The sequence below is a fragment of the Globicephala melas genome, chromosome 10 (genome assembly GCF_963455315.2).
Source record: "Globicephala melas chromosome 10, mGloMel1.2, whole genome shotgun sequence".
NCBI lineage: Eukaryota > Metazoa > Chordata > Mammalia > Artiodactyla > Delphinidae > Globicephala > Globicephala melas.
The window spans coordinates 8,210,960-8,222,145 of NC_083323.1; the positions used below are offsets into that span (position 1 = coordinate 8,210,960).

Below are 11,186 nucleotides of genomic sequence, written 5' to 3' on the forward strand. Positions count from 1 at the left end.
ATTTTTGCAATAAAAACAGTGCTGTGAGGAACTTGCCCTTTGAAGATTTTTTTAAATGAAGTATATTTGTCTAGTTTGGGAGAGGATTTGGATTTTTTAAAAACGTGCCTTTTCTACTTTATAGTGTCAGCTTTGTAAACAGAAATCAAAGAATAGATTAGTAAAAAATTATTGCTATTTGAGTTTAATACGTCACTTGAAGCAAGGTAATTAACCTAGTGATCCCTAAAATGAACCTAAAATTTTATAATATTATAATAATAGGACAGTGGAAAATTACTATTTTAATAGTTGGCTCTTGGGACTTCCCTGATGGCACAGTGGTTAAGAATTCACCTGCAAGGACTTCCCTGGTGGCGAACTGCTTGAGAATCCACTTGCCAATGCAGGGGACACGGGTTCAATCCCTGGTCCGGGAAGATCCCACATGCCGCAGATCAGCTAAGCCCATGTGCCACAACTACTGAGCCTGTGCTCTAGAGCCGGAGAGGCATAACTACTGAGCCTGAGCGCCTAGAGCCCGTGCTCTGCTACAAGAGAAGCCACCGCATTGAGAAGCCCATGCACCTCAACAAAGAGTAGACCCCGCTTGCCACAACTAGAGAAAGCCCACGCACAGCACCGAAGACGCAATGAAGAAAGAAGGAAGGAAGGAAGGAAGGGAGGAAGGAAGGGAGGGAGGGAGGGAGGGAGGAAGGAAGGAAGGAAGGAAGGAAGGAAGGAAGGAAGGAAGGAAGGGAGGAAGGGAGGAAGGGAGGAAGGGAGGAAGGGAGGAAGGGAGGAAGGGAGGAAGGGAGGAAGGGAGGAAGGGAGGAAAGGAATCTGCCTGCGTCCGGGAAGAGCCCACATGCCGCGGAGCAACTAAGCCCGCGTGCCACAACTACTGAAGCCTGTGTGCCTAGAGCCCGTGCTCTAGGCAACAAGAGAAGCCACCGCAATGAGAAGCCCGCACACCACAACGAAGAGTAGCCTCTGCTTGCTGCAACTTGAGAAAGCCCGCGTGCAGCAACGAAGACCCAACGCAGCCAAAAATAAATAAATAAATTTATTAAAAAAAATAAAGTTGGCTCCTGAATGCTTCCCAGAGAGGAGGTTTATCTTTGGGAAAATATTTTGATAAGCTCCTTAAAGGTGGAAGGTAAACCTTGAAGCCACAGATTAGAAAAGGAGAGATCTATCGATTGTCTAGCAAAGGAAATTAATGGAAATTTGGAGGTAGGGGTGGCCTGGACTACAGAGGGGAAGGGAACAGCAGTCCAGAGATGGGTAAGGAGCTGCATCCTTCAGGACAGAGCCACTCATGAGACAGTGACATGCTGCGTGCCTGGGAGTGGGGAGGCCTTAGGGGTGGACCAAATGCCTCTTAAGCAAAGAACAATCCAAACCCCAATTTAAGTTAGTGTGCTGTTGCAAGGTAATACCCCTTTGCCATACATACCTTCAAGAAAGCCTGCTGGACTCATAATAGCCTTGACTGTGGTTTGAGGGGAAAATCAAAGAAAGGTCTGAAAATAGGGATAATAATTCCTACCTTACACATTGTTATGAGAATTAAAGAAGTTAAATTTAAAAAACCTGGGGGAGGGTGTTGGCCTTCTCACATAATGTGGGATATAGGGCTTATGTCCATTTTATTGACATTCCAAGGTAAGTGATTTAGACTGATTATGTAATGTACGTTTTATTAGCTTATCTTATTTCTTTATTTAGGCATATAAAACAACTACTTTTAAAAAATACAAGCTACACTTCAGCAATACCATGGAGTTTAGTTCCCTGACTTTACAATATTGTTCCCTCTCTCTTAAATGAACTCCATCAGTGGTCCTCAAACTGCAGAGTGTATCAGAATCACCTGGAGGGCTTCTTTAAAACCCAGACAGGGCTTCCCTGGTGGCGCAGTGGTTAAGAATCTGCCTGCCAATGCAAGGGACTGGGTTCGAGCCCTGGTCTGGGAAGATCCCACAGGCCGCGGAGCAACTAACCCCATGGCCACAACTACTGAGCCTGCGCTCTAGAGCCCACGAGCCACAACTACTGAGCCCGCGTGCCTAGAGCCCATGCTCCGCAACAAGAGAAGCCACTGCAATGAGAAGCCCGTGCACCGCAACGAAGAGTAGCCCCCTCTCACCGCAACTAGAGAAAGCCCGCGCACAGCAACAAAGACCCAATGCAGCCAAAAATAAGTAAATAAATTAGAAAAACACAAAAACAGACAGCTCTTAAAACCCAGACAGCTGGGGTCCACCCCTCAGAATTTCTGATTCTGCAGATTCTACTCTCTACCCAGCACAGAAATCCTTTTTAAATGCAACTGATTATTTCCTTCTCCTCTTTAAAGCCCCTTTTCTTCCCTCTGACTTTTGGAAAAAAGTCCAAATTTGTTAACTTGACTTTTAAGATTGCATGAGCTAGTAGTCCCTGCTGACCGTTCCAGCCTCATCTCTCAGCCTTGGACACTCGCTCGATGCTCCAGCCGCAGCACCCTTCTTTCAGACCTTAGAACCCACCACTTTCTCTTACAGCATGCTGCTAAATGAAGCAATTACCACAGTATGGAAAGAAAGTCTCAAAACTTGAGCCCCACCAAACACCACGATAAAGCAGCTAGTGGCACTAATCTTCTAGAACTGGCTCCCCCCTCCAGTCACCCCAATCATTCTTGTTGAAAACATGTTTATTATTCACTTTATTCTTAATCTCCCCAGTGAAAAAGGCATCCAAATTTCTCAAACTGCCTCCTTCCAAACAGGCATCAGCTAAAGAGCAAAACGACCCAGGAATCAACACCTGGGTGCGCTCCACTCCCTCCACTCCCGCTCCCACAGGCTTACAGCTGGGGCTGTTTCCCCGTCCCTGAGTCAATATTTTCTTTGTGACCAGAGATAGTGTTCCTTCAGGCAAGATTTAGGCATGACTGTGCAAGGTAGAGCGCGGACTGGAAACACAGACGAGGGAAACAGGACTCTCCCCGCCAGAACTCCACAAGCCCAGATATGGCTCTCCCTCTCCTGCACAGCAGCACCAGGTAAATGAGGCTCTCCTGTGCAGGCTTCTGCACCAGGCCCATCCACTCTAGGTCTTCCTGTAAAATAATCACCCAAGGTAATCTGATCACTCCCCTAAGATTTACAGCCTAGAAGCACCTGGACTGTGATAAGGAAAGCAGAAGCAATGTACTGCATGGACCTTCTGTCATTCCCATCACCAGGGCTGGGGAGCAACACCCTCCTTAGAAGTAAAAGTGAAACAAACAATGGGTACCTAACCTCAACTCGACATTCAGGTAGCTCTGAAAAATGCAGACAAGAGTTTTTGAGGAAAATAAAGCTCCTTGAGGGCTGACTGGCAAAAAAGGGCACTGAAATATTTATATTTAAAGCTTTATATTAGCATAGGAGCTTCGGGCACTTAAAAGGAACAGATCATAAATATAGTTAACAAAGTCCCTATTCCTCATATAATGAAACCATAGAGGTCAAAAACTACCTTTAAGTCACTCATTTGGCCATACCATCCATATAATTACTGGGAATTTTTCATTTGCAGATATGAAAACACCTACCTAATAACCCTAGAGTATGGTAATCCAATCCTATGTACTTTGTGGCAGTGGTTAGATGGAGGTATTAGAAGGGAGATACAATGAAAGAAGGAAAAGTGTTTACTGAGCATTTACCATACTTACTAAGCACTCCCCATTTTACACTTGAGAAAACCAGGGCTCAGAGAGGTTAAGCAGCTTGTCCATATCAGTCAGTGAGTCAGAAGTGACTCCTAAGTGGTCCCTCTCTACCACACTGACTAGTACAACTGAGTTGTCAATTCTCCAGCACAGTGCTCTGGGAAGACATAGAAGCCACTTGTGCATGTGTAAGAACAATGTACCTTGACTTGGGAATGGAGCCCAGTGGGAGCGAGGCAGAGTTAAAACATGATACAAGCAACTGTATTAAGAAACATAAATTTTTGTGAAAATTCCAAATTAAATATAAATTAGGAGAGAATCCCCATAGTACAAGAGCAAATGAATTTCTCTAACAGACCTGCACCTATGTTTAGAGATCATTAGCTTCTTCAGTGCTGGGTGCAGGGCAAAGGCTCTTAGATCAGTCACGAATGATGGAGTTAGAAGGATCTTTTGAGTTTATCTCCCTCTTACTTTTTTCAAAAAAAAGAAACTGAGGCTAAAGACGTCAAAAGACTCATTTAAAGCCGTAAAGAGAGTAGGTGACACAGCCAGACCAGAAGCTAAGTCTGCTATTTCCACTATCCCAACCTCAAACTGAATCAAAAACTTGGGAACAACATGGTAACAGGCAAACTGCATTACACTCAGACCAGCATCATTATCACCAGAAATTTCAGGAAAGATGTCAGAGGAGGTTGTCCTCCTGCTGTTATAAACCTTAGGGTTAGACAATAACTTTTTTTTTTTTTTGGCTGCGCGGCATGAGGGATCTTAGTTCCCCGACCAGGGATCGAACCCATGCTCCCTGCATTGGAAATGCAGAGTCTTAACCACTGGACGGCCAGGGAAGTCCCAGGAAGTTGCAATTTTAAATTAGGTGTTCAGGGAAGGCTCAATGAGAAGGTGATGTGAAGAACGTAATGGGCAGGACTTCCCTGGTGGCGCAGTGGGTAAGAATCCGCCTGCCAATGCAGGGGACACGGGTTCAATCCCTGGTCTGGGAAGATCCCACATGCCGCGGAGCAACTAAGCCCATGCACCGCAACTACTGAGCCTGTGCTCTAGAGCCCGTGTGCCACAACTACTGAAGCCCATGCACCTAGAGCCCGTGCTCCGCAACAAGAGAAGCCACCGCAATGAGAAGCCCGCACACTGCAATGAAGAGTAGCCCCCACTCTCTACAACTAGAGAAAGCCCGTGTGCAGCAACAAAGACCCAGCATGACCAAAAATAAATAATTAAAAAAAAACTGTTAAAAAAAAAAAGAATGTAAGGGGCTGGGTGAAGCAGGGGTGTGAGACAGAGACAACAGGAAACCAGGCTGGCCATACAGGGAAAGGCAGGAACAGTCTGTTCTAGAACAATCGCTAGGGCTCAGAGTCTGGAGACTGAGATTTCAATCAGAGAATCATAATTGAGGAGAACTTTACAGGTCATTTAGTACAACTACCCATCACATTATTAAACACCTTTATTACAACTCTCAGGTGACCATCTTGTCACTGTTCCTCACCCTAAGTGCGCATAATACTACTATAAAGGGTAGTTGTGAAGATTGAGCTAATAGAAGTAAAATTCTTAGAACTGTGCCAAGTCTATAGTAAACACCAATAAATAAGAGCTATTATCGAGTGGTGACAGTAGTAGTAATTATCCCAATTTTACAGATAAGCAAAATGAGGCATTGGGAAGCAATATCACTGTGTTAAGTTTTCAAAGTTTAAAGTGGTAGAGCCAGAATTTGAACTTTACTGTAGGTGCTAATTACTATATCCCACTGACTTCAAAAGCAAAAACAAAACAAAAAAGTGGTACTTGGACTTTAATCCTATAACCTCAAGTCACACAAATTAATGATATTTACAAATGAAACTCAAACACAAGAAGAGGGAAATGATCTGTTGTTTCATGTATTTAGAATGTTAGCTAGAAGGCTAACTAGGTATCTAGGAAGACCAGGAATAGTTGTATGGTTTTGTTAAGGAAAAAAAAAAAATCTATTAGCCCTAATTGGAAATCAGGCCCTTCCCAAGAATAAGCCTTCTGATTACTGGACTGGTGCTTCCAATCTCATTTCTCATGTTACTCTTACTGATAAAGGTATTTAATGATTCCAAAGAAATTAACTTCCCCAAACAATCCAGAACATTAGCAGAGAAAAAAAATACATACAAAACCTACATCACAAACACTTAGAAAAAGCAGAGATGTGTTTATAACTGAAAAAGAGGCATAATATTGGAAGTGAAAACACAGCAGTTAACTGTGCCTACAGAAAAGAGGTGAACGTCTCTCTCCTCATTTATGAATTGTGAGCATAAATTAACAAGCCTAAATGTTCAAAAAGGGGAGGTGATTATATGTATACTGTTTCAAACAATGGTGTCTTCAAAATCAGTTCATAAACCACACTGAACGTCAGTGTCGTTACTTCAGTCACATGGTGCTGCTGGGAGTCTAGCACCTCCCGCGAGCTGAACAACATCCTGTGAGGTATTCACTCCACAAACATCTACTGCCCAGTGTTCTAGGAGAGAGGAGTGGGGTGGTGAAAAAGACAAAGGCCCTACTTTCACAGAGCTGACACTGTAGGCAGGTATTATGAAGAAGAAATTAAGGCTCAGGTCCCAGGTCTGGCAGACTCTAAAGCCTACACTGTATATTTCAACTGTACCATCTCTCACTGGCGAGATACAACTTCTAAAAGTCCACACCTAAGCATGCAGTCCTGACACCACTGTCGGGAACAACTTAGGGTTTCTCTCTGTTGGCAGTCCACTATCACCTTCTCAGTGAAGTCTTCCTCCCCCACTCCCAAGAGCAAAGACTGCTCAGTCAGGAGTTAACATACAGTGACATGTATGAAATTCTTTTTCTCCCTCATTAGCTCCTAAACTCCCTCAGGGCAAGAACCATCTCAGCCTCTTTGTAAGTCTAGAAGATGGTACCTAAGGTAGGTATTCAATCAATGGCTGAGTGGAGTTCATGAGAAAAATTTCAATAGAGTCGAGGGGTGGGGGCCAGACTGCAATGAAATAAGGAGTAAACGGAAGAGAAGGGCATAGAGTTTGCTTTTTAAGGACAAATCTAGAAAGGAAACAGACGGGAAGTGACAGTAGTTTGAAGAAGAAGGGTGGCCACAGGAAAGGTGGGTTTTTTTGTTTTTTTCTTTGAGAATGAGAAAGACTTGAACATATATGTTGGTAGGGTAGTACAGTGCAGCAGGAAGAGCGGGGATGTCAGAATCAGAGACCTGAATTTGCATTCTGGCCCTGTCACTATGTCTGTGGACAAATCACTTAACCTCTGTACTTCAACTTACACACATATAAAATGACAATGATAAACCTGCACTTCACTGTGACGATTACAGCACTTGGCAAAGAGAAGAGATTCAGTAAGTGGTACCAATGATTATTACCGTATGTGGAAGCCTGGTGTGCTAACCCCTCCCGCATAGTTTGTGCTTCAGTCCAGATTTCCTGTCTCACTCCTTGTGTAATATGTGACGGCAAAGAAACAAGATCCTTATTTCTCCTGTATGTGCCACCCTCTGTGCTATTCCACTTCCTTGTGACAGTCTGCATGAGCTCATGAATGGCTGCTGTGGAAAATTACTGATGTCACCAGCTGAGGAAGAGAGACAATCTGGAGAATAAGCAGATGAAACTGATGTTAAATTATCAGATGTACCAGATTTTGAGCTCCTGCCAAAGCGTTCATTGAGAACTAGGAAGAGAGAAACCAAAAACACAAACACACAGAACCTTGTTTAAGTTTCTAAGCCAACAAGGTGTCCCCAGCATCCACTCTGGGCACTGAAAGATGGCAGTATGATAAAAGAGATGATTCCTGAGGTCCTTTCTCAATATTTTACCCTGACGTCAGGTTCATTTCTGTGAGGTACCTCACCGACTCTTCTGTCAACCTGACAAGTTCCCAAATTCACAAGATTAATATTTAACAATTTTTGTTCACAGCCTTCTAAAGTTGATGCCATGGGTCGTGTTCACCTGTTACCTATATCTGGTCAAGAGAAACACCTCACCCCGGCCCTCTCTCCCAGATTACACACACCCATGCTTAAAAAGGGATAGAAGAGGGCTAAAGCCCAGGCTAATGTAACAATTAGTGATGAAAAGGCTACAGACACCTGTGATTATTAAAAGACGAGAAAGATATTGACTATTATTTAGAATCAATTACCAGCTAATTATGGAGAACACAAATAAATATGTAAAACAAAGAAGATATAACTCCATCGTTTAGAGTTCAGAGAGAACTGGAAGATACGGAAAAGAGATGAGGAGGAAATATATGTGTACCTACAAACTTAATCATAAACAATCACAAAAGCTACAAAGAAACAAGTCGAAGTTGAAAATTCACTTTTTGTGAAACAGAGTCTGATTAGGAACTTGAATTTACCAAGAAAGAAAAAGAAAAAAGGGTAAAGAATATTCCAGACACCTCTAAATATCCCACCAAAGAGCAAGCAAAAAAGGGCCACCAACCCACCACAAATCGCATATGCAGCACAAGACTGGAAAATATGATACAGTCATTCGTCACCAAAAAGAGACTTTAAATCACCTCTCCCCCCCGCCCCATATAAAAAGCATCTTGGATCTATCATTAAACCATGTATGAGAACAATTTTCAAAATTCCAATCCTAACCACACTGGCTGAGTCCTGGATAGTACATGCCTCAATTTCTCCAGCGTTAAAAACCCATATTACAGTGTGTTCAGAGTCTGGCCAGAATCTGAGCCTGTGTTCTGACCGCAGACTTGAATCTTTAAGGTAAAGTTACAAGTCACACCTGAAGAGGACTCTGCTGCTGTAAACGTATTCGAAGCAGCCGTTTTATCAAAAAAACCCAAAATACAAAAAAGGTCGCCGGCCTGAGGTGCGGCTTCTGTAAATTGCTCCCAGCCGCAGGAGGGGGCCGTTATCGGGCTCGAGCCCCCAAGGCACTACAGCTCAGGAGCCGGGAGCCCCCCATTCCCGCTGGGCCGGCTGGGGGTCCCTCCCCGGGAGGCCGCCCCCCGCCCCGAGCACCGCCCGCGCCCCTCAGGCCTCGCGCCCGACCTCGAGGGCCCGGGCCTAGCCGGGACCCCAGCCCCGCGCGCCGCACGAGCGAGGGCCGGCCGGCGACGGCGCCGCCTTGCCCCTCGGCCCGTAAGTCCGTGGGCCAGTCGGTCGGTCCACAGCCCCTAGCGTCCCCACCGGAGGGGCATGGGTGGGCGCCGGGCCCCACAGACCCAGCGAGTCTCGGCCAACCTCTCGCTCCGCACTCACCTGCCCCGCGGGGTACTTCCAGCTGCCCCGCAGCCGCGGGTCTCCGCCACCACCGTGCCAACGCTTGTCAGGCTCCACGCTCAGTCCCTGTCGGCCCTCGGCGGCGCCACCGCGCACGCGCGCTGGGCCGAGCGGGCGGCCGCGAGGCATGCTGGGGGCTGTAGTCTTTCGGATCCGTTGGCCGGGAGCTGCGGTGGGGTCTGCGCGCTTCTGGACCCCGCACACCAGCCCTCTTTCGGAGACTAGGCCGCGTCCTCCGCCGGGGGGGTGGGGGGTACTGGGGGTGGAGGTGGAGAGGCGACCTTCGAAGCCCAATTTTGGCCTAGCGATGCCCACCTGGCCTCCCGTCTGCGCTGCAGCCCTACGAGTTAGGGGAATATGGGGTCGACCAGTGGTCAGGATGGGGGATAGACGCGGCAGGGCTCTGGGAAGGAGCGGCTTACCTGATATTCATTTTCTAAACATTTAAGTGCCTTCTTTACGGGTGTACAAACCAGTCCTAGGCCAGCCTGATCCACTCTTACACAATTCACAAGCCTTGGAAGGAGCCGCAACTAGTAACAAATTGGTTGAAGTCCTACCCAAGAAATTCAATCTTCAGGCATAATGCAATGAGAGGGTGTAGTCAGAGGCCTGCATTTGAGTCTATCAACCATGCTAACATTTGGCTCACCCATAAAATGAGAATGTGAACTTGTGGTGGTTGTGAGAACTGGTTGCTGTCTGAGAAAATGTTAAAGTGCAGTACGAATGAACAGTCCATGATGGCAGCAGCGCCCGTCTCCATTTGATATCCAGGTCCCAGTGGACATTAGGCTCCAGTTTTAAAAAAAAGAAAAAGAAAAAAAAAAAAGCACTTGCCATGTTTTAGAAAGGTCACCAAAAGCTATAACAGGATTACAGGAATATTTTTCTAGAAACTTCACCCTACTCTGAAGAGATATACCACAATTTCGTTTTAGAGCTGCTTATTAACCTGAGCTCAGGTTCCTAAGGGTGTTCCAAGGTGGGGATGATGCAGTGAATTAATGGGAACCACAGGTGAAGCCTACAAAACACACTAAGGCATTCTCAATCATGACCGCATTGTATTATGCTCACTTTACAAAGCACTTTCATGTTATTCACAAACACTCCTGTGGCAAAAGCTGGGCAAATTTTATCATTAGAATTTTGCAGAGAACTTGGCCAAAATATCAATAATGGGAACTAATAGTGGTTGAAGAACTGCAGATACAGAGGGTCAACTCTAAAGTTATATGTGGATTTTCAACCACACAGAAGTCAGTGCCTCTAACCCCCACGTTGTTCAAGGGTCAACTGTCCTTGGCCTGTACTCTCACAACTAGCACTATCCTAGTTACAACTTTATAAAGCCATGGCAGAGGTGTAACAATGTCCCATAGTTTTAAACTTCCCAGTGCCCTAGAGCCGTATCAGTGGAAGGCTCCATTTGTGGATGGAAACTTGACCCGAAGCATTCATGGCTCCAGTCTCCCTCTCAACCTCATCTGTGGCCACTTGACATCACTATTTGATAGGACCTTGTTATTTCCTAGGAAACTCCTGTGGGGACTGAGGACAAGGGGGTGGTCTGCATAGCTCCCAAGTATCCCTTGGAGCCCCTCCTTCCACTCCAGCTTGGGCTGGGATGTTACCTATCCACAGTTTCTGACCCACTGTAGATAAGGAAGGCCCAATACTACCACAAATATGAACTTTCAGTACAAAATAAAGCATCAGAATCTGAAAGGGCAGATCTAACATGGCTTTTCTAAGGCCAGAGGATCTTGTTATATGAGAAGAGGGCCTCCTGTTTTGTTTTGTTTTGTTTTTGCGGTACGCGGGCCTCTCACTTTTGTGGCCTCTCCCGTTGCGGAGCACAGGCTCCGGAGGCGCAGGCTCAGCAGCCATGGCTCACGGGCCCAGCTGCTCCGCAGCATGTGGGATCTTCCCGGACCGGGGCACGAACTCGTGTCCCCCGCATCGGCAGGCGGACTCTCAACCGCTGCGCCACCAGGGAAGCCCAGGGCCTCCTGTTTTGTGCCACCAAAAAACTCATTTCTTTTTCATTTGACCTTTTGTCCAAGTGGTCACTTACAGATCACCTCATCCTCTGAAGTACTCAAGTTGAAATCTGGGTCAGAAGCCCAAATCAGTTTCTTCCTGAGTTTGGACTTTTCATGAAAACAA

The 11,186-nt window shown here is 45.9% G+C and overlaps 1 protein-coding gene across 3 annotated transcripts in view; it reads right to left on the minus strand.

Moving 5' to 3' along the window:
* The window catches only part of SGSM3 (small G protein signaling modulator 3), a 35,365-nt gene extending 26,233 nt beyond the window's left edge, over positions 1-9,132 (minus strand). For all 3 annotated transcript variants that reach the window (XM_030855877.2, XM_030855876.2, XM_030855873.2), the window contains exon 1: positions 8,994-9,132. The gene's annotated coding sequence lies outside the window, so the exon portion shown is untranslated. The remainder of the gene's footprint in view (positions 1-8,993) is intronic.
* Between the last annotated feature and the right edge of the window lie 2,054 nt (positions 9,133-11,186).